The 23,931-nt window shown below is 35.5% G+C and overlaps 1 long non-coding RNA gene and 1 pseudogene across 1 annotated transcript in view; one reads left to right on the forward strand and one right to left on the reverse strand.

Annotated features, from left to right (window-relative positions):
• LOC141425727 (uncharacterized) overlaps positions 1-23,931 on the forward strand; it is a 457,749-nt gene that overhangs the window by 259,225 nt on the left and 174,593 nt on the right. The window lies entirely within an intron of this gene.
• LOC109677129 (olfactory receptor 8K5-like) lies at positions 6,159-7,078 on the reverse strand (annotated as a pseudogene).

The following is a 23,931-nucleotide window of genomic DNA, read 5'->3' on the forward strand; positions in this document are numbered from 1 at the left end:
AGAGCAAGGGAAAATTGCCAAACCCTGCTGATCATCAAAACCCATGACAATTCTTATCCACTCACCTCTCACAAAGTCAGATTTCTTTCTCTTGAATTGTTCTTCCTTTTTCTTTGAGTGGCAAGAATTTATGGTTTTCTTTCTTATTTGTGGTGTTCCCTGAGGAAATAACATACAATTTATTCAATTTATTATGCCTACATCATCTGAGAGACTTAAAATAAAATTGCTGTGATGACATTCTACCTATTCCCTCATGAGAAAATGTGAGGGTCAGCTCTAGGAAAGGAAGAAAACAACATACATGAACTCAACTCCCTGGAGTTCTAGATCAGAGAGGTCCTCATTCCCTCATGTATCCAGTCAAGTATTAAAGTAACAATGGAAAACACAATGACATCAGGTTTATCTGTTAAAAAAAAAGTTCCAAAGTCATCATGAAGTTATTATGTATTTTTTCACATTAGAATAAGGAGGCTATAAGAATATTAATTTTGTTTGTTCTTGATTTCTTTTTTGGAGGAAATTAACATGGTTTGACTCAGACTGCAAACCTTTGTAAGTGATTTTTCACATATCACTTCATAGTTTTATTTGTTTTTTATTGTTGTGCTGGGTGGGAGTACATTGTGGGACTCATGAAAGTTCTTACAATGTATCAAGTATATCATACTGGAATTCATCCCCTCCACCATCTCCTTCATCCTCTCCTCACCCTATTCCTGGAATAGTTTCAATTTACATACATGTGTATACAGTATTTGCACCACATTCACCCTCCTACACCCTTTCCCTGCTGCCTCACCCCTCCCACTGGTTTAGCCTAGCCTGGATTACTGGAATCTACCCACATCTAAATGATTTCAGATTAGTGAATTGTTCAAGGTTTGTGTCTAGAAGATCACCTCAAGGGGAGGAGAAGGAGGCTGTGGAAATTATGTGGCTTGAAAGGCCTGGGCTCAGGGCCCTCTGTTTTCAGACCCTGCCCAGCAGTTCACCTCTCTGTAGGAATAAGAATCTGTGGAAATCCTGTAATTCAGAGGATCTGGTCTTAGGGCTCTCACACACAAAGCAACACACAAAACCAAGAGTCAGGACGTGAAGGCCATGGGCTCAATGCTGTTTCTGCAGTGACCCTCAGGTGATGAAACTTGCTGCTCTCCAGGGAGGGAAGGGTCTCTATCCACTGCAACCTTTATTGCCAGAGCACCCCTCTGCTTGAACTTCTCTGTAGTTCATATCAGACCCTCTCCTTTTTCATGATCCTACTGCCTTTCTACTCTCCTGATGTGACAACTTCCAAAGTTAGATTTTCCTATCTGTCATCTCTGGATGACATTAATGAAGCAGAAATCAATTATTAAGAGACAATATAGAACATTTGTTAAGATTATATAATCTGAGATAGATCTTCTTCTAATAACTAGTATCTTGGTGAGTGGAGATAATTTATTCACTCTCTTCCAGCTTCTATTTTACTACCTTTAATGGAACTTTTAGTAGAACTTAACTCAAGGATGTTAGAATTGTTAAGTTAATTAAGATATGAAGAATGCCATTATTTAATTATCAATAGGTATGATATGTAACTATCATCTAGTAGTTCTGATGTACAATTTAAAGATTAAATTTAACTACACCAAGAATTTGGTAATATTTATTTTCAAGGGACAGTATATTATGTAAGTAATAAAACATTTAATTCACTTTTTAGTGACTATACAGGAAATTTTATTTCATGATAGTGAACATAGAAAATAATTTAGACTTAAATATCTTCCATAAAATGTTAGGTTATTAAAAAAGAACAAAATTTAACAAAATCACAAAGGGAAATATGAGGAGCTACGTGGAAGCAAGCTGGAAGGCAAGAAAACTATACACCTTGCTTACTAATCAGACATTGGTTGCATTGACTGCCATCTATCCAATTATTTTCTTTTTTCTTCTCACAAGTCAATCAACAAATTGATGCAGTCAACCATGAAAATATAGCACTTCATCATATATGCATCAAAATTCAGAAATATCAGCTCTATGAAAGACAACAAAATGAATTCACTATACAGTTGTCCTCTTACCCAAAGATGAAAAACAAATGGGATGCAACTTTTAAACATTAAACCCATGAAAAATCAAAATCAGTTATGAAATAAAAACAACTTGGGGAAGAGACAAACACAAGAATTTTATGAGCAACTTTAAACATTTTATCTTAATTGATGTATCTTGATGTCAATAACCTAGTAGTATTGAGACAAAGTCAGGTGTCAGTCAGAACCTATGAATTACTGAATTACAAAGTATGCTCATTCAAAAGACTCATGTAAAAAATGAATGTATTAAAGAAATATTGTGATCACAACTTCTGGAATAATGTTGCTTGAGTATATATTAGTATGACTGAGTACTTCATATCATCAAAACTTCATAAACAACTACTATCCTATAGAATTCCAAAATAAACCAACAAAAAGTATGAAGACTGAGGCAGAAGGAATGAGCTTACATAGACACAAAGAACAAACACATACAAGACAGACACAGGCACTGAACATTTATTCCAATTGTTGATATAGTTGATATACACATCAGAATCTTTAATGCAAGAATCCATAAAATACTAGAATAACAGTGATAAAATCTTTAATACCTAGCAATACCTCTACTATCACCATTCTCACTTTCTTTACCTGATTTTCCTAGTTCTATATTTATCTAGCACATTCTGCCCTAGTGTAAAACTTACTTATGCATATAAAGCACTTATCTCTCTGAAGGAAGCCAGAGGCTTCTAATGTTATCTTTCTTAATTGATCTTTAAAAATAGACTTGACTGTCATGTGTAAGAAAATAGATAAACATACGTTGAACTCCTTTGTGCTTGCTGTTCCTCTTGAAGTCATACAGAGGCTTCAAGAGCAAAATTTCACGTACATAATCAAATTTATAGAAACCACATTATATATAACTTTAAGAAAATTATATCATTTTTCACATTATTTTTCAGAAATATTTTACATCTTCATGGGGCATTTCAACATGTGGAAGAATAGCATGTAAAGTCTGAAAGTCACTTTATCAGTGTCAAAGGGGTGACTGGACTTGTGTTTCAGATATATAAATATCAAAGTCCCGTAAAACACTATGACCAAATTCAAGTTGGATCTTTTGTTGGAGAAAGCCTTATATACATCCTCAGTTAAGTTCATCCCAATAATGGCTGCAAATATGAACAGGTAGGATATAAAAATGATCAGAAGAGAAGAAATCAATTAAAAAACTGCAAGATCAGATTTATCAATTCAAATTCATGAGCAGAATAAAAATAATAAAGGAAGGAGACTGTCACATGACTGATGACATTGTAGATATGGAAGGTTAAAGTAAAAATCTTGATTGTGACTAAAAGAAACACATAAATGCAGTAGAGACAGGAGATTGCCAGTAGTACCTGACAATCCTTATGTGAGATGATGACAGTGTAGGGCAGTGGGTTAAAACTGACCAAAGAAACACTGTAGGAAACCACAGAGTAAGAACTACAAAGAAGGAACACAAGGGAGAAAAACTATCTGTGTAGCACAAATATATAGGGAATTGTGTTTAGATTCACAACAATAATTGCCAACATTTGGCTCATAAAATTATAGAATAACTAAAATCAGCAAGAGACACATGTCTAAGAAAAAAAGTAAATGTATATTTGTAGCCTGGAGTTCACCTCAGTTAGGATTATCATGTCTGAGTTTCTCAACACAAAACTGACTTAGATAATGAGGAAAACATTAGAGAAAGAAGCCTGTAGCTCAGGGAAAATCTATGATGCCCATTGGAATGAATGTATGGTTAGATTTTAATATTACTCTCACGTTTTCAGAGAACCTATATAGATGGAGATAGCAACATAGACCATAGTTTTCATGTACTCTCATCTGGGAGTACTTAAGTTTTCCATACAGTAAAAATAAGATATATACAAATTATTCAATGTATTGAACAAAACCAATCTTCATAAATAAAAAGAGTCAAAAGTCAAACAGAGTCATACATGTAAAACAATGATCTTAACTGGGGTAACTTTATAAATCAAATAATGTTTTCAATGTCTAGAGAAATGGATAAGCCAATGGAATTATTGGGAGGTTTTACACTATGGGCATAAACTATTTGCAGGCTAGTTATTCTGTAAAATAACTTACTATGTACAATATCCAGGAGGCAATATCTAGCACAAATTATCAATAATGGCAAGGGTAAGTAAACTCAGAGATATTAGATGGATATATGCATACATATGGATGTATATACATACATATAAATAAATAAAGCAAAGATGAATGCTTTATAACAATATTAAATTCTTGAGATAAAATTTGGGAAATCAAAATATAATTCTTTAACATTTTCTGTTTGTAAAATATACAATACAATTGCACATTAACATTTTATTCTTACTTTTTTATTTTTAGCAACATTGTTCACTATTACCACAGGCATTCACAATATAGTGTTCAGTCATAAACTAAAAAATTCTTAGTAGAGGAAGGAAAGTTAAATACATAAAAATGATATCACATCTAAAAAGAAACAACAATATGCAAAAGAAAAAAATTATCTATAATTATTGGAACAGAACTTTTTCAAAGGAAGAAATCTAAATGGCCAAAAAAAATGTTCACCATCCCTGGCCATAAAGGAAATGCAAATAAAAACTGCACTAAGATTCTATCTCATTCTTGTTGGAATAATTATAATCAAAAATACCACCAACAAGAAGTGTTGGCAAAGATACAGGGGAAAAAGGAGCCCTCATACACTGCTGGTGGAAGGTAAGCTAGTACAACTACTTTGGAAAACAATATGGAGGCTTCTTAAAAAACTAAACATAGGTCTGCCATATGATCCAGCAATCCCACTCCTAGGGATATACCCAAAGGAATGTGACTCAGGTTATTCCAAAGGCAACTGCACATCCATGTTTATTGCAGCACTATTCACAATAGTGAATAGCCGCACTATGGAAACAGCCAAGATGCCCCACTACTGATGAATGGATTAAGAAAATGAGGTATTTATACACAATGGAATTTTACTCAGCCACAAAGAAGAATGAAATTTTGTCATTTCAAGTAAATGGATGGAACTGAAGAACATCATCTTAAGCGAAGTTAGCCAAGTTCAGAAGGCCAAAAATCATATGTTCTCCCTCATGTGTGGATTATAGACCTAAAACAAATGCAGCAATATTATTGGACATGGGTCATACCGTAAGGGGAGACCACATACAGGAGGAATAGAGAAAGGAAAGGAAACCTAAAACTTGAAAGTAGTTTATGTGCTCACTGTAGAGGAGTGAAACAGTAATCTTAAACTGACAGAGGCCACTATGGGAAAATGACCTGGAAGTAGTGAAGAGGTCTGGTGGAGATGAACCAATGTGGGTTGTAATACACATGTGCATGGAAGCAATATAGGAATTTCTCTGTATAGCTATCTTTATCTCAAATTAGCAAAAATTCTGTATCTTTCTTATTATCCTTTATGTTTTCCCTTCAACAAAATTGGAGAAGAGGAGGGAACAGGTTCTACCTGGAAGTGAGCGAGGTGGGGAGAGGGGGAGGTGGAGTGGGAGAGAGAGGGAAGAGGTGGCACAAACAATGTATACACATATGAATAAATGTATAAACAATAAAAGAGGTTTTGGAAAAAGGAGTACTTTTAAAAGGATATTATCTAATAGCCCTGCAAAAGTAGCATGCTGAAACTCACTCCATTTTCTTAATTTTTCAGATTCAGAAAATCCAAGGAAAAATAAAGGTTAGGGAAGCTGTCTAAAAATAACTGAAAAAAGCAAAACAAAATACTGACATAGAGTTTAATAAATGGTTGAGTTAGGAAATGTATAAGGTTTAATTGAACACTAAAAGACTCAGAAGCAAGGAACATTAATATGGAAGTCATACTGAGATCTAAACTATGACAAATAGCTTAGCTAAATGTGATGGAAACAATCAACTTGTTTATTATAATTAGTCATTGCTCTAGAGTTAAAAATAAATGTACTTATTTTTCAGAAAAATTACCATGTGACATTTACATTTATCATATTTTATTATACCACCATTATTCTATACTGAAAAATACATACAAAGATTTCAGTTATTCTTAAAGACCCTGTGGAAGGCATTTTTTACCTCTTTATTCCTTAAGCTATAGATCAAGGAGTTAAGCATGGGGATCACTAAAGTGTAAAACACAGATGCTAGTTTATCAGTTTCAAATGAGTGAGTGGATTTGGGCTGCACGTACATGAAGAGTAGAGTCCCATAAAACACCACCACCACTGTCAGATGAGAACCACATGTGGAGAAAGCTTTTCTCCTGCCTTCTGCAGAATGCATTTGACATATGGTTAACAAAATCAGTATGTAGGACAAAAGCACTACCAGGAGGGAGGAAATTAAATTAAATGCTAAAAATAACAGAGTCAACAATTCTGTTTCTCTTGCATGTGAGCAGATCAAAGGTAACAAAGGGGCAACATCACAATAGAAATGTCTGATGGTATTAGTTCCACAGAAAGTCAATGTAAAATACTTAATAGGAAACAGAAGAGCCTGAAAGACACTGTACAGATATGGAATGCCAACTAGCACATGACAAAGTCTCTGAGACATGACAGCATTGTAGAGCAGAGGGTTACAGATGGCCATAAGCCATAAGCCATAACTGACAAGACTGAAAGTTCACTGACAATGAACATAATGAACAAAGCCATTTGTGTAGCACAAGCATAAAAAGAAATGGTGCTTTGATCTGTAATGAAATTTACCAACATCTTGGGACAAATGACAGTGGAATTGCCAAGATCAATGAAAGCCAAGTGTCTAAAAAAAATACATAAGTGTGTGTAGATGAGAATCCAGCTTGGTCAAAATGATCAGGCCCAGGTTTCCCACCACTGTGACTGTGTAGGTGATTAAAAAAACCCAAAAAGAGGAAGCTGCAGATTAGGCACCCTCATGACTCCCATCAGAATGAATTCAGTTGGCATTGTTATGTTTTTGTGGCCCATTTGTATAGTTCACTTATCTCTTCTAGGAAGAAACAGGTGGATTTTTAAGCTTTTCTGTAGCATCACCTAAAAATTATTTATAGACAGAAGGGAAATTTTTACTCATAATACTGGAAAAACAAATTATTTCTACCTCTGATTTTGAATAAGATTTAATGAGTCTTCTACTTCCCACAAGAAAGAATCCATATAAAACATACAAATTTATATAAAGTAGATTAAACTCTAAATAAAGTAAGTAATGTTTGGAGAAAATTCATCGCAAACAAAGCAATTAAAAATATATATGGATATTTATTACAAAAATGTCAATTGATTTCAATTTTATAATGGAGTGCTTATAGTCAGTAATACTGTGGTTTTTCAAGTATTTCTGTTATGATCACCTCATTTTGTAATCCACAAAATTTACAAAAATATGTAATGCAGAATAGAAATTTTCTTATTAAATACAGTGATGTTGACTCACCCTAACTTCCTTGAACTCCCTACCTATTATAGTCTGTTTATCCCTGTGAAAACCAAGATCTCTGTAAGGATGATTTTTAATAATAGGATTTCAAAAAATTTAGTGAGATAAAGTACGTGCTAGAAATATGATAGTGCAATGCAAAACCAGGCTTAGCTTGCATAACTATCAGGTAGATACTTTTGAGAGATCACTGCAAGGTACAAATCTCTAAGTTGGAGCCACTGCAATCCCAAGCCACATGACATTTGGCAGCAATTCTATGAATCTGTTTATTATCAGTGTCCAACTTGCCTTTGTGGTTCAAGGAATGGGTCCTGTGAAACAAGGCAGCAATAGAGATCCTGAGCCACTTCTATTCTTTCTTCCTAGAGAAAGTTGTCTGTGGTTTCTCCCTTGATTCCCATTCCTATTTCAAATCTCTTCTTCAGAGTCCCATTCTCAATCCTACCATCCTGAAGGCTCAATGCTTTGCTAAGAATGAGCCCATAGTTTATTGAAAGTCTCTCCAAATTTTAGTGTGAGCTATCATCTCACTCTGAAGATGAATGGATTCTTTTACTCTGATCATTCTTCTAATGTGAAAAATGTTTGTTGATTCAATTTATTGATCTGATAAGCTTGTAAGGAATAATTCGCAGTTAGTTTTTCAAAACTTCTACAATTGAAAAATGTTTGTGTATTTGTCAATTTGTAATGATTGTTCAGCAAAAAGTAACCCATCAGTGAGCAATCCATTAAGAAAAACAGCTGAGCAAGAAAAAAAATCTATAATTTGGGCATGCAACATGTTACAAAAATTAGTAAGTTTATAAAACAGTGCACAGGAAATATTTAAAATATTCTTTTTCAGCATTGCTCCATAGAGAGTCACATAAAATAATATTTTTATTTCCTTAAGATTGGATAAGATATATGTTATAATTTATTGTTATTTGTGTGAAGATCAAATGTAACAGGGCATCCTATATTTTATCTGGACATTCTATACTTAATGGATTCTAATCCATAAGGTTTGTTTCTAATCCATAAGATATTTGTAATTTTCAAATATCTCTCAATATCTTTTTTATTGATATTTTTGAGAATATCAATTCTCAAAAATAAAATAAGACCAGGATGTCTGTTTAATCCATAAAATTTATGCCCTAAAAACACTGTACTATTCCAGGGGCTCCAATTAACAAAGGACATAATAGGTTTTTTGTAGTTTGTTTGAAGGAACCATCAAACAGTTACCACAGGAGTACTTACAATAAGTCAGAAGTAATGAGAAATTATCCATGTCCAAGTAATTGTCAAAATCACCAACAATTCTTATCATTCTTAATGAAGAATCAATTTTTTCCCATGTCCATACTTTTTCTTTGAGTAGGGAGAATGTATGGTCTTCCTCCTGCTTTGTAATGATCCCTGAGGAAGCAGTACCTAATTCATTTAGATCATTATGGCCAAATCTTTTGAGAGAGACTTAAAAATGGTGCCTTAATATTCATACTAATTATCTAAGATAATTCCCCAGTGAGAAAATGTAAGAGACAACTCAAACAAAGGAACAAAACAACGCAAATTTTCTGTAGATTTCTGTAGAGACCTGCATTATGTAAAAGTACTCACTCATGATGAATCAATGATTAATGTAACAGCAATTCACCTCAGGAAATACTGCAGTTGGGTAGTCATTGTAGTAACATGCATTCTGTTAAAATAATTGCACTGCAATAACATGTACTATACATACATGTAATATATTATCTATCTGGCCACTGTTGTATAATATTCAGTATAATCTTAGTGGGAGGACAAATGTTAGGTAGAATATACCACTTTTCATAACATTGCATCAATGTTCCATTTCTTTATGACTTTCATGTGTCTAAGAATTTAGAAAAAATGATATACTGATACATATTTCTACACTGCACAAATTCATGACTCATAATGAAAATGTGTTTCCTTTGTGCCTATTGACTAATGTTTAGTTCACGTAGGAGAGCATGTTATACATGAAAGAATGTCGCCTTATGCCTTAAATCCTGCTAGTCCTGGAGATTCCAAAACTAGAAATATACCTCCTCCCAAGTGGTGGGATTACAAGTGTGCACCAACATGCCTGGTTCCAACTCTTTTGATCAGATATCCTTCATCAGCATATTGCTTTTGCAATTCATCCATGTTGTGTTTATTTTGCTGTACGATATTCCCTTGCAGGAGAAAACCACAATTCTTTATCCATTCTCTTATTGATAGGTATTTGACTTGGAGGTTATTATGAAAAGCCTAACATAAATGCTAATATAAAAAAGCATATTTGTTGATGTACATCAAATTTGCTTGTTTTTAGAACTAACAGCAAAATAACTGCATTTCAGTTTCTTTACTAGAAATTGTGAATTTTTACACTCTTAGTTAAGTGGGTTTATTTCTTAGTATTTACCACTTGAGCTATGTGCCTAATTCTTTTGTTTTTTGTTGCTTTTTTTTTTTTTTGAAACTGGATCTCACTAATTTTGCCTGGGTGGCCTTGAACTAGCATCCCTCCTGCCTCCTTCTGGGGAAATGAGCTTACAGACATGCACCACCATGCCCAGTTCTAATTTATAAGATTGATCTGATCTTTCAGCCTGCATATTGCTTTTGAAATTCATCCATGTTTGTTTTACTGCATGATATTCCAATGCAGAAATATTCCACCATTCTTAACCCACTCTCCTATTGCTCCATACTTGAGTTTAGGATTATCATGAAAAGTCTGATGCATGGATATTGTGCAAATAGCATACTGGTTTTGCTACTATGAGTCTACAGTGTGATTTGAAGTTAGTTATATTGACACTGCCAGTATTATTCAATTTGATTAGGTTTTCTTTGGCTATTTAAAGTCTTTTGTGCTCCCCATAAAGTTTAGTATCATTTCTTGTCTATTACTATGGAGAATGTTATTGGAATTCTGATGGGTAGTACATTAAATCTGTAGATCACTTTGGGTAATGTAACCATTTTTACAGTATTAATTCTCTGATCTGTGAATTTAGAAATTTAGATTTTTTCCATCTTTTAGTGTTTTCTTCAGTTTCTTTCTGAAGAAAGCTTTTAAAAGTTTTCATTGTAGCTATCTGTCCCTTCCTTAATTAAGTTTATTCCTAGGTATAAATGAACACTACTTCCTGTATATGTTAAGCATTCATTCATCTACTTTTCTAAATTTTCTAAACTTTTGTCCATTTTAATTGGTTTGTATGGAACAATTGTACTTATTCTAGATTGAAATAGTTTTTCAGATTTTATTTTAGAAATTAAGTGGTGTGTGTTCTCATGCTCTGGGGATTGAATCCAGTGCCTTATACATGCTATGCAAGCACTCTGAAACTGAGTTACAGCACAGGTTATTTTGGTGCTCATGGTTAGTTCTTTAGTCTAATACCCTGCAGTGTTACAAAGCAGAATTGTCTTATCATTAGAAGAGAGAGTCTATTGACTCTGATCTGAGAATTCCTCATACAGAAAACTAATTGTAATTGAGGGTAGAAATGAATAACAGAAATCAGAAACTAATAAAGCCATAATCCATGGTCCAGGTACACAGAAACCACTTAAGAATAGCAGAAAAAAGAAATAAGAAAGAGCCAGTCTCATTCCCACATAAAACCTTGATTTAATATTCCTATAGATTTGTGTAATAAGTTATGGATTTTACTGTGAACATTGCAAATTATGACCTAGAAAAGACTAAAGTGTGGTATAATTTTCTAAGACTATTTTTTAAATAGTAGGAAGAGCTAGATCCTGATGGTTAGGGTGAGGAACCAGAATTCATGAGCTCCATGACTCTTGAAACCACCTCAAGATGTGGAAGCTACACTTAGGTAATGCTGATTGCTTCTAGCCAAAATAATAACTGCCAACACATTTAGTGCACATAAAATTCAAGGACTGACCCTTAAAACCACATTTAATTGCAACTAACACCCAGAAAATCCTAGTGGCACAGCCTACAGGACCTGTCTGCCCTGGGAAAAAAGCTCTGTGGACATTTCTCCCTTTATTTTCCTTCAATAAGCAGAAGATAAAGCATCAACCAGAATCAAACTCTGTGATATCCTGGACCCTAACCCTTGGAAAGCCTCCCTACACCTTGCCATATTGAACCCAATCCCAAGAAGTGTCTGCCTTGAGAAAAACAGCATGTTATTTCTCCCCATGGGCTGGCTTCAAAGCTGCCTCTGTAAACCTGCAGACACAACAGGTGAGCAACATGCACTACATGTGACTCCCCTACTGATCTCCTGGGAACCTAATCCAAGGCAGCCCCTAGGCAGATTGAACCCCCCAAACAAAACAGAAAAGCATAAACAGCGAATTGTAATCTAACACCAACAATGGGGATGGGGTGGAATGCTGAATCTGCCCTGGAGAGCAGGGATGGGGCAAGGAGCTGAACTCTCAGTGAATAAAGATAGGAAAAGTAAAAAGGCTGAGAGCAGGAGTGGGGCAACAAGCCAACCTCCCAAAGCAGAGCTGTGTTGGATCACTGAGCTAGTCTCACAGGACTGAGGACTGTACAGAAAATTGATTGCCCTACCATGCTGGGAGAGGAGCTGACCAGCCAGAGTTGCAGCTGTAAGACAATGTAGCTGCCACCTGGTGAAAATAACAACAGATCTGACCACCTTGCATGAACTGGCAGTGAGTTACTTCAGGTCACAATTGCAACCTGCACTGTGGACAGAAGGAACCAACTACTGTTTATAAGCCTGGTAAGACCACTTTAGGACTCCCACTTGCAATGGAAGGCCCATAAGACCAAGGAAAGTGGAAAAAAATGAAAAAATCCCTCCAGCTGTCTCCACCACAAGGTGTCCAACAAGAGGGGCAACACCCTTCTTTGGAAAGCCCAGAATATCAAACACCAATACCAGAACTGGATGCCAAAGGAATAAGTCCAGAACTTTGAAAAAGCAGATTGAACTTTTGTTATTGCTATACCTGTTTTTATTTCTGTATTACTAACTTCACCATCACTATTTTCTTATCTCTATTTGTACCCCCTTCACTTTCCTTTATTTTTTGTGCTACAATCCATTGTTCTCTCTCCCAACTATTCTTTCTGTCCCTTCTCATTCACTCTCTCCCCCTGTCTTTACCCCCCATCCTTCTCCAACCTGTCACACACTACCCCTCCCTCCTACACACTTGCCACCCACTAACTACCCTATTGTATCAACCATACACACCCCCAGACCCTACAATCCCTGACACAGCACCATCCACTAGAACAGTGGAAATACATCCAAACACACACAAGGGCCACAAAACCCAGCAACCCCCATACCTCTTCCCCCATCCACTCCTCTTTCTGACCCTCTTTAGTGCCACCTTTATTAACTACCCAAATTTCTATATCTACCCAAAAACCATTACCTCCCCAACTCCCACTCTTTATAGATATTATCATCAAGGGAGTTTATATGTAATAGGTAAATAACTGGTCTGGCAATGAACCTGTGAATTTGATATTACTAATTTGCACCTCCAGGCCAGGGACAGAAATAGCACATAAACCTCGCTAACAACTATGTCAGTAACAACACAAAAATTAAATCAAGGGAAAAAAATAGGCAATTAAAAAACACCAACTAGCCAATCAAGAACATAGTTGCACAGCCCAATTGCAGCAGTGGGGAGAAAAAGAAGGGAAGGAAAATACACTTTTCAAAAAAAAAAATTCAAAGGAGGATTCAGTGGGAAATGAAGAAAATGGATATTAGCCCCTGACTCCCCACAAAACAATGATAAATGTCCCTAATGAACCCAGTAAAGCCCACAAAAAATCTCTCAAAGAGGAAATCAAGGAAGAAGGCCCTGGGAAACTCATGGAGAAGATAGTAGATATATTTAACCAGAAAGGACAAGATGCACTCAAGAAATTTTAGGACACCACAAATAAAGAAATTGAGAAGACAGAAACAACTAAATGAACTCAGGGAGGACTTCAACAAACACCAAAGTGAAGCTAAGGACAGTATAAAAAGAGAGATATATGAAACAAAGAAGACAACACAAAATATAAAAGAGGAGTTGAACAAAGATATAGAAAACTTCAGTAAAAAGACTCAAACAGAAATCCTGGGAAAAAATAGTCCCTTTAGTCAAGCCAAAAACACAGTGGAAAGTCACACCAGCAGACTAGAATAAGTGGAAGACAGAATCTCAGAGCTCGAAGATAAAATAGAAATTAAAGGAAAAACAGAAGAACTCTTAGTCAAACAACTTAAGAGCTGTAAAAGGAATTCCAAGAACTCAGTGACTCCATCAAAAGACCAAACCTGAGAACCATTGGCATTGAAGAATAAGAAGTGCAAGCCAAAGGGATACACAATATATTCAATAAAATAATAGCAGGAAATTTCCCAAACCTCGAGAAAGATTTGCCCATTCAGGTACAGGAAACCTCCAGGACATCAAACAGACTAGAACAAAATAGAACCTCCCCATGGCATATTATCACTAATACAACAAGTATAGAGGACAGAGAAAGAATATTGAAGGCTATAAGAGAAAAAAGAAATAACAAATGCCATATAAAGGTAAACCTATCAAAATAACCACAGATTTATCAACAGAATCCTTAAAAGCAGAAAGATATGGAATGGGGAATTCTGGGATCTGAATGAGAATAATTTCAGTCCTAGGATACTCTATAGCATTCAAAATTGATGGAGCAATAAAAATCTTCCATGATAAACAAAAACTTAAACAATATATGACCACCAAGCAACCATGACAGAAGATTCTACAAGGAACTCTGCACACAGAAGATGAAAGTAAAAAAAACCACAAGTTGACTGGCAATATTAAATTGCAGAAGAAGAAAAGATAAGTAATCAGAGAGTAGCACTGATTCGGCTGTACACACTTAAATCCATAAACAATAAAAGCAACTAAATGGCAGGAATCACCACAAACTGATCAATATTAACATTGACTGTCAATGAACTCAACTCCCTCATCAGAAGACACTGATTGGCAAACTGGATTAAAAAGGAAGATCCAACAAGCTGTTGTTTACAAGAGACCCATCTTATTGACGGAAGTAAATAATGGCTTAGGGTTAAAGTCTGGAAGAAGATATACCAAGGTAATGGCCCCCTAAAACAGGAAGGAATAGCAACACTTATACCAGACAATGTAGACTTCAAACTTACATTGGTCAAACAAGTCAAAGAAGGTCAATTCATGCTAATAAAAGGGGAATACATCAAAGGGAAATAACAATTATCAACCTATACACACCCAATGCTAGTGCACCCAACTTCATCATACATACACTAAGGACTTAAAAGCACATGTAGGCCAATGCCTGTCATTCTATACTAGTATCAACCCAAAGTGGATTAAGGTCTTAATATAAGACCCAAAACTTTAAGTTACTACAGGAAAGAGCAGGGAATACTCTGGAAGCAATAGGCATAGGCAATGATTTCCTCAGTACCACTCAAGTGTCTTAGCAACTATGAGAAAAGATTGACAAATGGGAATACATGCAATTAAAATGCTTCTGTGCTACAAGAGAAATGGTCTCTAACTTGAAGAGACTATACACTGAATGGGAGAATATCTTTGCTAGCATTATATCAGAGAAGGGACTAATAACCTGAATATACAGGGAGCTCCAAAAATTAAACTCCTCAAAAATCAATGAACCAAAAAGAAGTAGGCAACTGAACTAAACAAGGAAGAAGTCCAAATGGCCAAAAAGCACATAAAAAAATGCTCAACAATCCCTGGTCATAAAGGAAATACAAATCGAAACCACACTATGACTCTGCCTCATTCCTGTTAGAACTGTACCAAGAATATCAACAACAAATGTTGGCTAGAATACAGAGAAAATGGAACCATTACACACTGCTGGTCAGAATATAAGCTAGTACAACTACTATGGAAAACATATCTGCCATATGATCAAGCAATACCATTACTAGGAATCTACCCAAAGGAATATGACTCAAGCTAGTGCAAAGGCACTTGCAAACCCATGTTTATTGCAGCATCATTCACAATAGCCAAGCTATGGAAGCAGCAAAGATGCCCCACTACCAACAAATGCATTAAGAAAATGTGGTATTTATATGCCATGGAATTTTATTCAACCACAAAGATGAATGGAATTTTATCATTCACAGGAAAATAGATTTAACTGGAGAACATCATCTTGAGTGAAGTTAGTCTGGCTCAGAAGGCTAAAAATTGCATATTCTCTCTCATATGTGGATTATAGACCTAAAATGAATGCAGGAATATTATTGGACATCGGTCACACAGTAAAGGGAGACCACACATGGGAGGGAAAGGGAAAGGGAAGGAAACCAAAAACTTGAATATGGTTGATGTGCTCACTGTATAGGAGTGAATATAACAATCTTTAACTGGCAGAGCCCACAATGGGAAGGGAATTAGGAAGTACTGAAGTGGTATGGTAGAGATGAACCAATTTGAATTGAAATATACATATGCACGGAAACAACACAAGAAATATCCCTGTGTAGCTATCTTTATCTCAAACTAGCAAAAACACTATGTTTTTCTTTTTATCTTTTAAGGTTTTTTCTTCAACTAATTCTGAGAACAAGAGGGTGGAATAGGTTCTCCCTTTAGATGGAGGAGGGTGGGTGGCTCAAATAATGTGTGTATGTGTAAGTAAACCTAAAATGATAAAATAAAACAATCCTCCCAGAAATAAATAAATAGATATTAAGAGGAAACAAGCATGATTTGACTCAGAATATAATTTCAACCTTATAGGTAGTAATGCATATATCAATTCATGTTTTAGCTTTCTGTGGGATACTGCATATCTCACTGTCACTGATGACACAGCATTTATACACAGAACATTGATTTCCCTTTCTGTGGCTACATGTTCACAAAGATTCATCTAAGTTTTCTTGTTCCTTTGGCTACCATAAATTTTTCCTGGTTTGCTAGTTCAGAAAGACTGTGGATTGTATGTGGATTTCTATCTCATAGTGCAAACTGGCTGTTTTCTCAAAATAAAAGTGGTAAAAATGAGAGATGATTTGAGTTTTTTTTCTAGTAATTTCTGGGTTTGTTTCCTGACATTAGTTGTTACCTGTGTGATGGCTTCTCTTTGTTTATTTGATCATTACTGGAAACATTTAAAGTCATATTTTTTTCAGTTTTAGAGTATATGTTTGCATGGTATAACATTATTGATTGGTATTGTTAAGGGAATCTCGAACAGAGATACAGAATACCAAGGCTTTTCAGGAAGCAATATTTATTAGTGTGCCAGCAGTGGTTCAGCAGATTCACATCCAAAGGCTGAGCCCTGAGAACAAAGGAGTTTCACCTTACATACCCTTGTAAGCAGGTTACAGAAGCAAAAAGAAAGGTTTATCCCATATATGGTTGTGTGTAATTCTATTGGCTACTTTTCCCCCAGTGCTATGTGACCTTCTTCAAGTTTAGATTTTTAAGTTTTGTCTCCCTGCTATGCCATCTCCTCCCCCCTGCTACATTACCAGAACACAGACTTGTTTCTTTTTGGGGGGCCCTCCTACCTGCTGAATTATTCCCTCCTTTGATGCTCCAACCCACCTAGGGTCCAAGAGCATCATCTTGATTTAGGAGATTGTATTTTTATAGCATCATTACACGGGCAGCTTTTTTCTCTATAGTGACCTCTATAATGGTCCTGATGGACTGCAATACTAAGGGAACCAGGCAGGAAAACATCAAACATGTTCCCAAGATAAGATCCGTCTTCCTGCTTTCCATGACAAATGTTGCTTGTACAGTGTTTTTTTACTCTGGGACTTTAATATTGCATACTGGTGACATCGCAAACCTGGGGAATATGTGAGCCAATGTAACACCGGACCTGTTGGTGGGTGTATGTTACAAAGTATGGCTGTGTGGAGGTCCCAACAATGGCTCTCTTATAACATTTAGCACATGGTGGAAACCTTCCAAGAGCCAACCCAAAAGGTAAGAGTCCAAATGTGTAGAGGAGAGCAGGGGTATGTCCCATGTTCAAACTTCCACTATGCATAGACTAGTCAGCTTCTGGAGTGACTAGAGCAGGGCTATTGTCCCATTGTAGTGGGGATAGACAAGATAACAACAAAAGGGCCCCTTCAATGGGGTTTTAATGGTTGGACATTTTATTCTCTTACCCAGACAGTAACCTTTTTTTTTAAACTGAGTAGAATTATCTTGACAACAATATATTACCAATATATATGTCCAGAAAAACATGTTGTTTTAAAAAAAGTTAAACCCACCATCTTTAAGTACCGGAGGGCATGTTTAGAGCCAGTAAAAATAGTCATTTTGTCTCTATTTAAGTATAAGACTCTGTCTAAAAAATGTGAGTTTGTATCTGGAAGGGCTTTAATGTCAGATAGCTACACATGTGTAAGAACTGTTTCCTCAATCTTCTCAGTTTTGGTTATTTTTGAGAGGTCTGGCATAAGTGAGACCATTTGTACTTTGATGGCATTCCCCACTTGTCTCCAAACTGCTTGTCTCTGAGCAGTCTCCTCTGAAGGTCTTTCTCCCATCCATGTACTAACCAGGCCCTACCCTGTTTAGCTTGTGAGATCAGATGAGATGGGGAGTGTTAAGGGTGATCTGGCCTTAGACTGAAGATCTTTCTCGAGTTTTCGTTTTTTCCCCTTATTGTGAGGACTTGGTTTCTTTCTGGATTTTGTTTATTTTGTTGGTTTTAGTTCCACATGTTTCTGTGAGGGGGGAGTAATGAGCAGATCAGGTGGGAGTCAGTAGCAATTAAACCCTTTTGGCCAAATTTAAGCAACAAAGAGGCTTAGAAGGAGTGGCTCTTAGACAGTGGGCTTCTAGACAAGGACAATACAAAACAAAATCCAACAAAAGCAGACATCCTAAAAAGCTTACTTGGTTGACACAAAAGTACTTTTTAGAATCATTTTTTTATGGACTTGATTGTAAATGTCCCAGAAGGATCAGACCTGTAATGACAAAAATTTAAAAGATCCATGGTTATAATTCTGATGACAATTTAGCAACTCACAGAACAGTATATCAGTACCATTAACTTTTTGTTACAATGTTTATGTAATTTTGTATTTCAGAAGGCTTGATATACTTGAAAAACATAGATATATTTAGTATACAGGAACCAGCAACAGCATCAAGGCTCTAGAGAGGCTATATATACATATTAGTTTAATTTTTGCTCTTGAAGTAAAACCTTACATTTTCTCATCAGTTGGAGGGGGGAAGAACAATGTCAGTGATCCCAAATAGCCCAGTCACAGACACATGTAGGATACCGATTGCATTAGAATCACCCAAGAAAATCACCCAAGTTTTCTAACCATGAGGTCATCTAGAAAATTTTACATAAACCAACTCTTAAATAAACTTTTATTTAATTATGACTCAGTCACCTTCATAGTCAAAACCCTGACAAAAATCACCAAAGAGCACAGGTAAGTATTATGAGGACTAAGTGTGGATTTAAGAAGCCTAATGGCCAATAATCATGACTCAGATGTTGATAAAGGTTCATATCCCAGATTGTTGAAATTAACACATGGCTCAAGACATACATCAGGATACCACCAACCTATAGTCAATGGAGCCCCCATAAAATAACAGGCTGAATTTGGTCATTCTAGGCCAAAAATTCCCTCCACCTGACATGTGGAAGGAGTAGGACTAACATCCCCGCTCTAATGACTCCAGTAAAAACTAGAGGTCTTGACCTCCAGTGTAATGTTTCTTTTTGAGTTTTTTTTTTAATCCATGTCCACTTTAGCTTTTTTTAAATATATTTTCCTTTGCATAAGTAAATCTGTCATAACCCTCATATCAGTGCAGCAGCACTGCCTGTGCTCAGCTGCCTCCTGCCTCTCTGTGTTTTTATAAACTCTTGTTGTCTTGATAAATCTCTGGATTAACCTGTAGCACCAAAAATTTCTGACAGTTATCTTGACAAAACAAAAACCATTTTAAGACAGTTTTTTGTAAATGTTATCAGGAACAATATAATATTTTAAAGATAGTCTTGTTACAAGCTTAGAGAACTAAGTTTTAGTTTAACATCAGTACATTAAATTTTGACCTTATAAAACCTTTAATGTAACTGGATTTTAGTCAACTTGATCACATACATAAGCATTTATAAACTCCATTTTCTTTATGACAACTTATTCTGTAACTTTATGACACTTTATTTTGTATCCTTTGGGGAACTTGCTTTTATCCATTTTTAAAAAGTATTTCTTAACCTTTTATTTTTAAAAACCCATATCCTTGATACCATATATACATACATATACATACACATATGTATACATATACATATACATATACAAATATATATATATGTATATATATATATTTGTTACTTGTTGAAAATAACTCATAAACCCTTTTAACTTAAAGCCTTATATTTGCATGAAAAAAATCCAGAAAGAAAGCAACCTTAAAATTATTTTTTGTATAAAAACAATATGTAGAAAGTCTATTTGTTAACAGATCCATGTATTATAAGAGAGTATTAAATCCCAGATTTTATTTATGACAGAATGCGACAGGTTAAGTTCATTTTGTAACTACCAAAATTTTAAGATTCCTGCAATAGGCTGTGCTCTGCCCACTTTTTTTTTTTCTCCTCTGCTCTGAACCAGGATGTTAACCCCTGAATGCCTGTATCCTAGTGAGACCTGATTGAAATGTTTGAAAACTGGTTCTCTTAAAAGAAGCAGTAGAATAGAGTAACAAGTTTTTACATTGACTGTATAATAAAAACCATCCTCAAAATATTTACATATTCATATGTAAAAAGCTTTAGCAGTTTGTAACAGAGATCTTTAAAATAAACACCCCGGTTTTTTGTTACCTTGAATATCACATTAACCTTATAACAGCAGCTTAAGAACCATTTTGAAGATGCTTACACACACACACACACACACACACACACACACACACACACACACACACACAAGTTTTATAAAGTAAGCATGCCAGAAAAAAAATGTCAACTTAAGCATGCATAAGATAAACTGGAATTCCAGAAGTAAATTAAATTTTTCTCAATGCTGTAAACAAATTCACACACACACACACACACACACACACACACAATTAGAGTGCACTCTCAGTAAAACTTTTTAAACCACAACTAGGGGGCTATCTGGTGGAATGGTGGATGATGCATCTCTTCTCTTGTGAGTCTCCCTCTTTGGAATTGAATTTTTGTTACCCATTCTTTAACCTCAGTTGTGGTTATTTCCCAGGCAGAGCTCAACTCCAATTCCTGGAGGTGTCTCACACAAATTCCTGGAGGTATCTCACACACTTTCACCCTGCTCCCTAAACCTGAGATACCCAGTTTCACACCAGACAGGGTTACTCAGAGGTCTCTGGGAGGTGATCAGTCTCTCCTGCTTCCCAAAGGCAGGCCTATTATTCAAACCTGGGTTCTTGGCAGTCTGATGGGCAAGGCTCCCAGTTGGTTCCTGAGCCTTCTCCAGGTTCCTTTCTGCAACTGAAACGTGCTCTCCAACACACCAGGAGAGGTGATTCCCTCAATTTGACCAACAGGGCCACTGTCCACTGTCACTCTCCTGAGGAGCCGGGGATGCCAAGTCCCAGCAAGAGGGAGGTGAAAACACCTTCTCCTCTGAGTGCCAGATGAGCCCCATGAATGCTACAGGAATCTCAAACAGAAACACAGGAAACCAAGGCTTTTTGGGAAGTAATATTTATTAGCATGCTGGCAGGGGCTCAGCAGATTCACATCCAAATGCTGAGCCCTGAGAACAAAGGGATATCACCTAGATACCCTTGTAAGCAGGTTACAAAAACAAAAAGCTAGGTTTACCCCATGCATGGCTGTATGTAACTGTATTGGTTACTTTACTCCAAGTGCTATGTGACCTTCTTCACATTTAGATTTTTAAGTTTTATCTCCCTGCTATGCTATCTCCTTCCCCTTGCTATATTATCAGAGTACAGACTTGTTTCTTTTTGGGGGCCTCATCCCTGCTACAGTTTATTTCCACTTTAAGTGTATTTGTCCATATTCTTCTAGTTTACATTATTTGTCCTGAAGTGGAAGTCATTATTTTGTATTTTATGTTTTTTGTATTGTTATATTTTCAAAAATTCCTTCAAATTTTGATATCATAGTCCATACTTTTCATTTCCTCTTTATACTTAAGAGTGGATCCTATACACCATCCTTTGTTGAAATCCAGTATTTTCTTGCAATGAAACTCTGCTTTAAATAAATGAAGGTTGAGATATTTGTTGCCAACATTACATTCAGACTAAATCAATCCATATCCCTAACACTCCTTCCTTTCCACCCTTTTACTTTCACTTTTTTTTTAACTTAAGTTCTACATAAGAGAAAGAGAACAGCTTCCTTTGAGATAAGGAATGGTGACATACATCTATAATCCTAGCTATGTGGGAAGCATAGGTAAGAGGGTTGAATTCGGACGGCAGCCTCAGGCAAAATAGTGAGATTCTGTCCAGAAAAACAAGTCTATTGTTGGTACTTTCATCAAGAATCAGATGGCTATAGCTGTGTGGGCTTTACTGTAAGATCTCCATACTATTCCATTAGTTTATGTGTCTGTTTTGTTACAGTGCCATGCTGTTTTGTTTTATTATAGCTCTGTAGTATAGTTTGAAATCAGGCTATTGTCATACTTCCATATTCCTTTTTTTTTTTTGATGAAGGTGGCTTTGAATATTCAGGAACTTTTGTGCATCAAAATGAATTTTAAGATTTTTTTGTATCTGTAATGAATATCATTGGAATTTAGATGGGGATCCCATTGAGTCTGTAGATAAGTTTTGATAATACGGTCATTTTAACAATAGTAATCTTACTAATCCATGAACATGAGTGAACTTCCATCTTCTAGAGTATTCTGCAAGTTCTTTCTACAGAACTTTGTATTTTTCCTTGAGAGTTCCTTATATAGCTATGGTTAAATTTATGCCTAGGTATAAAGGCTATTATGAATAGTATTATTTTTCTGATTTCTTTTCTATGAGTTCATTATTGGTGTTTAGAAGAGCAACTAAATACTGTTTGTTGATTTTGAATCCTATTACTTTGTTGGAAGTGTTTATCAGCTCTACAACTCTTATGCTGGAATCTTTAGGGTCTTTTAAGCATAGGGTCATATTATCCATGAAAAAGGATAATTCAACTTTTTTTCTCCTCCTCTTGCTAAGAGTTTAAGCACTGTTTGGAATCAATCATTTTTGATAGGTGCTTTATTTCTAATGTGTGACAAAATGCCTGTTCCATAACATCCATTGTCAAGTATTACTTTGATCATCTTGTTCCAAGTTTATACTACATTTTAAACTAAAATGAAAGAGATTGAAAACTCAATTGGGAGATCAGTAACCTAGATATTGGAATTTGTTTATGTGCACATGTGTGTATATTTTGCATTGTTTCTAAATAAGACTTTTAACTTGCACATCTGCACAAAAGTATATCTTGCAATTAGACAAGTAATATCTAACCATTTATCAACCAGGTGATGCATAGTTGTGAGATAATTGTACTCAATTATGGTTTGTATATATTTTACTGAATTCAAGAATGCCCCATATTTTCTTTGATATTTTCAAGTGTTCATTCATAGTTTTTAGTTAATTGTACACTTTGGGGATTTGAATAACTCATGGGAAATTCAAAAGTCCCTTAAGAAAGAGGATATTTTCTATGATACATTTGGTACTCCATGTAATGCTGAAGCTGTGAAAAGGTTCATTAGAGGATGACAAAAGCTATATATGATATTCTATCCTAATTTGTCCTCTTGTAGGAAAAATATGTTAAGATTTTATTTATTTGTTTATTTTCTGTGATTGTCATGAATGAACTTTTAATATTACCACTAATTATTTTACCTGCAGTTATTTTAAGTTATATACTTTAAAAACATTTAGTAACTCTGAATACCATATTATTATTAACTGAAACTGATCTTAATGAAAGGTAAGGAACTATACAGAGGGCATGAATTCTCAACCAGCAAAAACCCTTGTCCCTTCCTGTTATTGCTTATAATCTCTCTACAACAAAATTAGAAATAAGGGCAAAATAGTTTCTGCTGGGTATTGAGGGGGTGGGGGGGAGAGGGAGGGGGTGGAGTGGGTGGTAAGGGAGGGGGTGGGGGTAGGGGGGAGAAATGAACCAAGCCTTGTATGCACATATGAATAATAAAAGAAAAAAAGAAAAAAAAAAGAAGGGCATGAAATTTCTAAATTGGAAATTTTAAAATATTTTCTTTTGATAACTGTACATATTTTGCAAATATTTTCCTTCTTCATTTGA

Source organism: Castor canadensis, chromosome 1 (assembly GCF_047511655.1).
Source record: "Castor canadensis chromosome 1, mCasCan1.hap1v2, whole genome shotgun sequence".
In the NCBI taxonomy this organism is placed as follows: domain Eukaryota; kingdom Metazoa; phylum Chordata; class Mammalia; order Rodentia; family Castoridae; genus Castor; species Castor canadensis.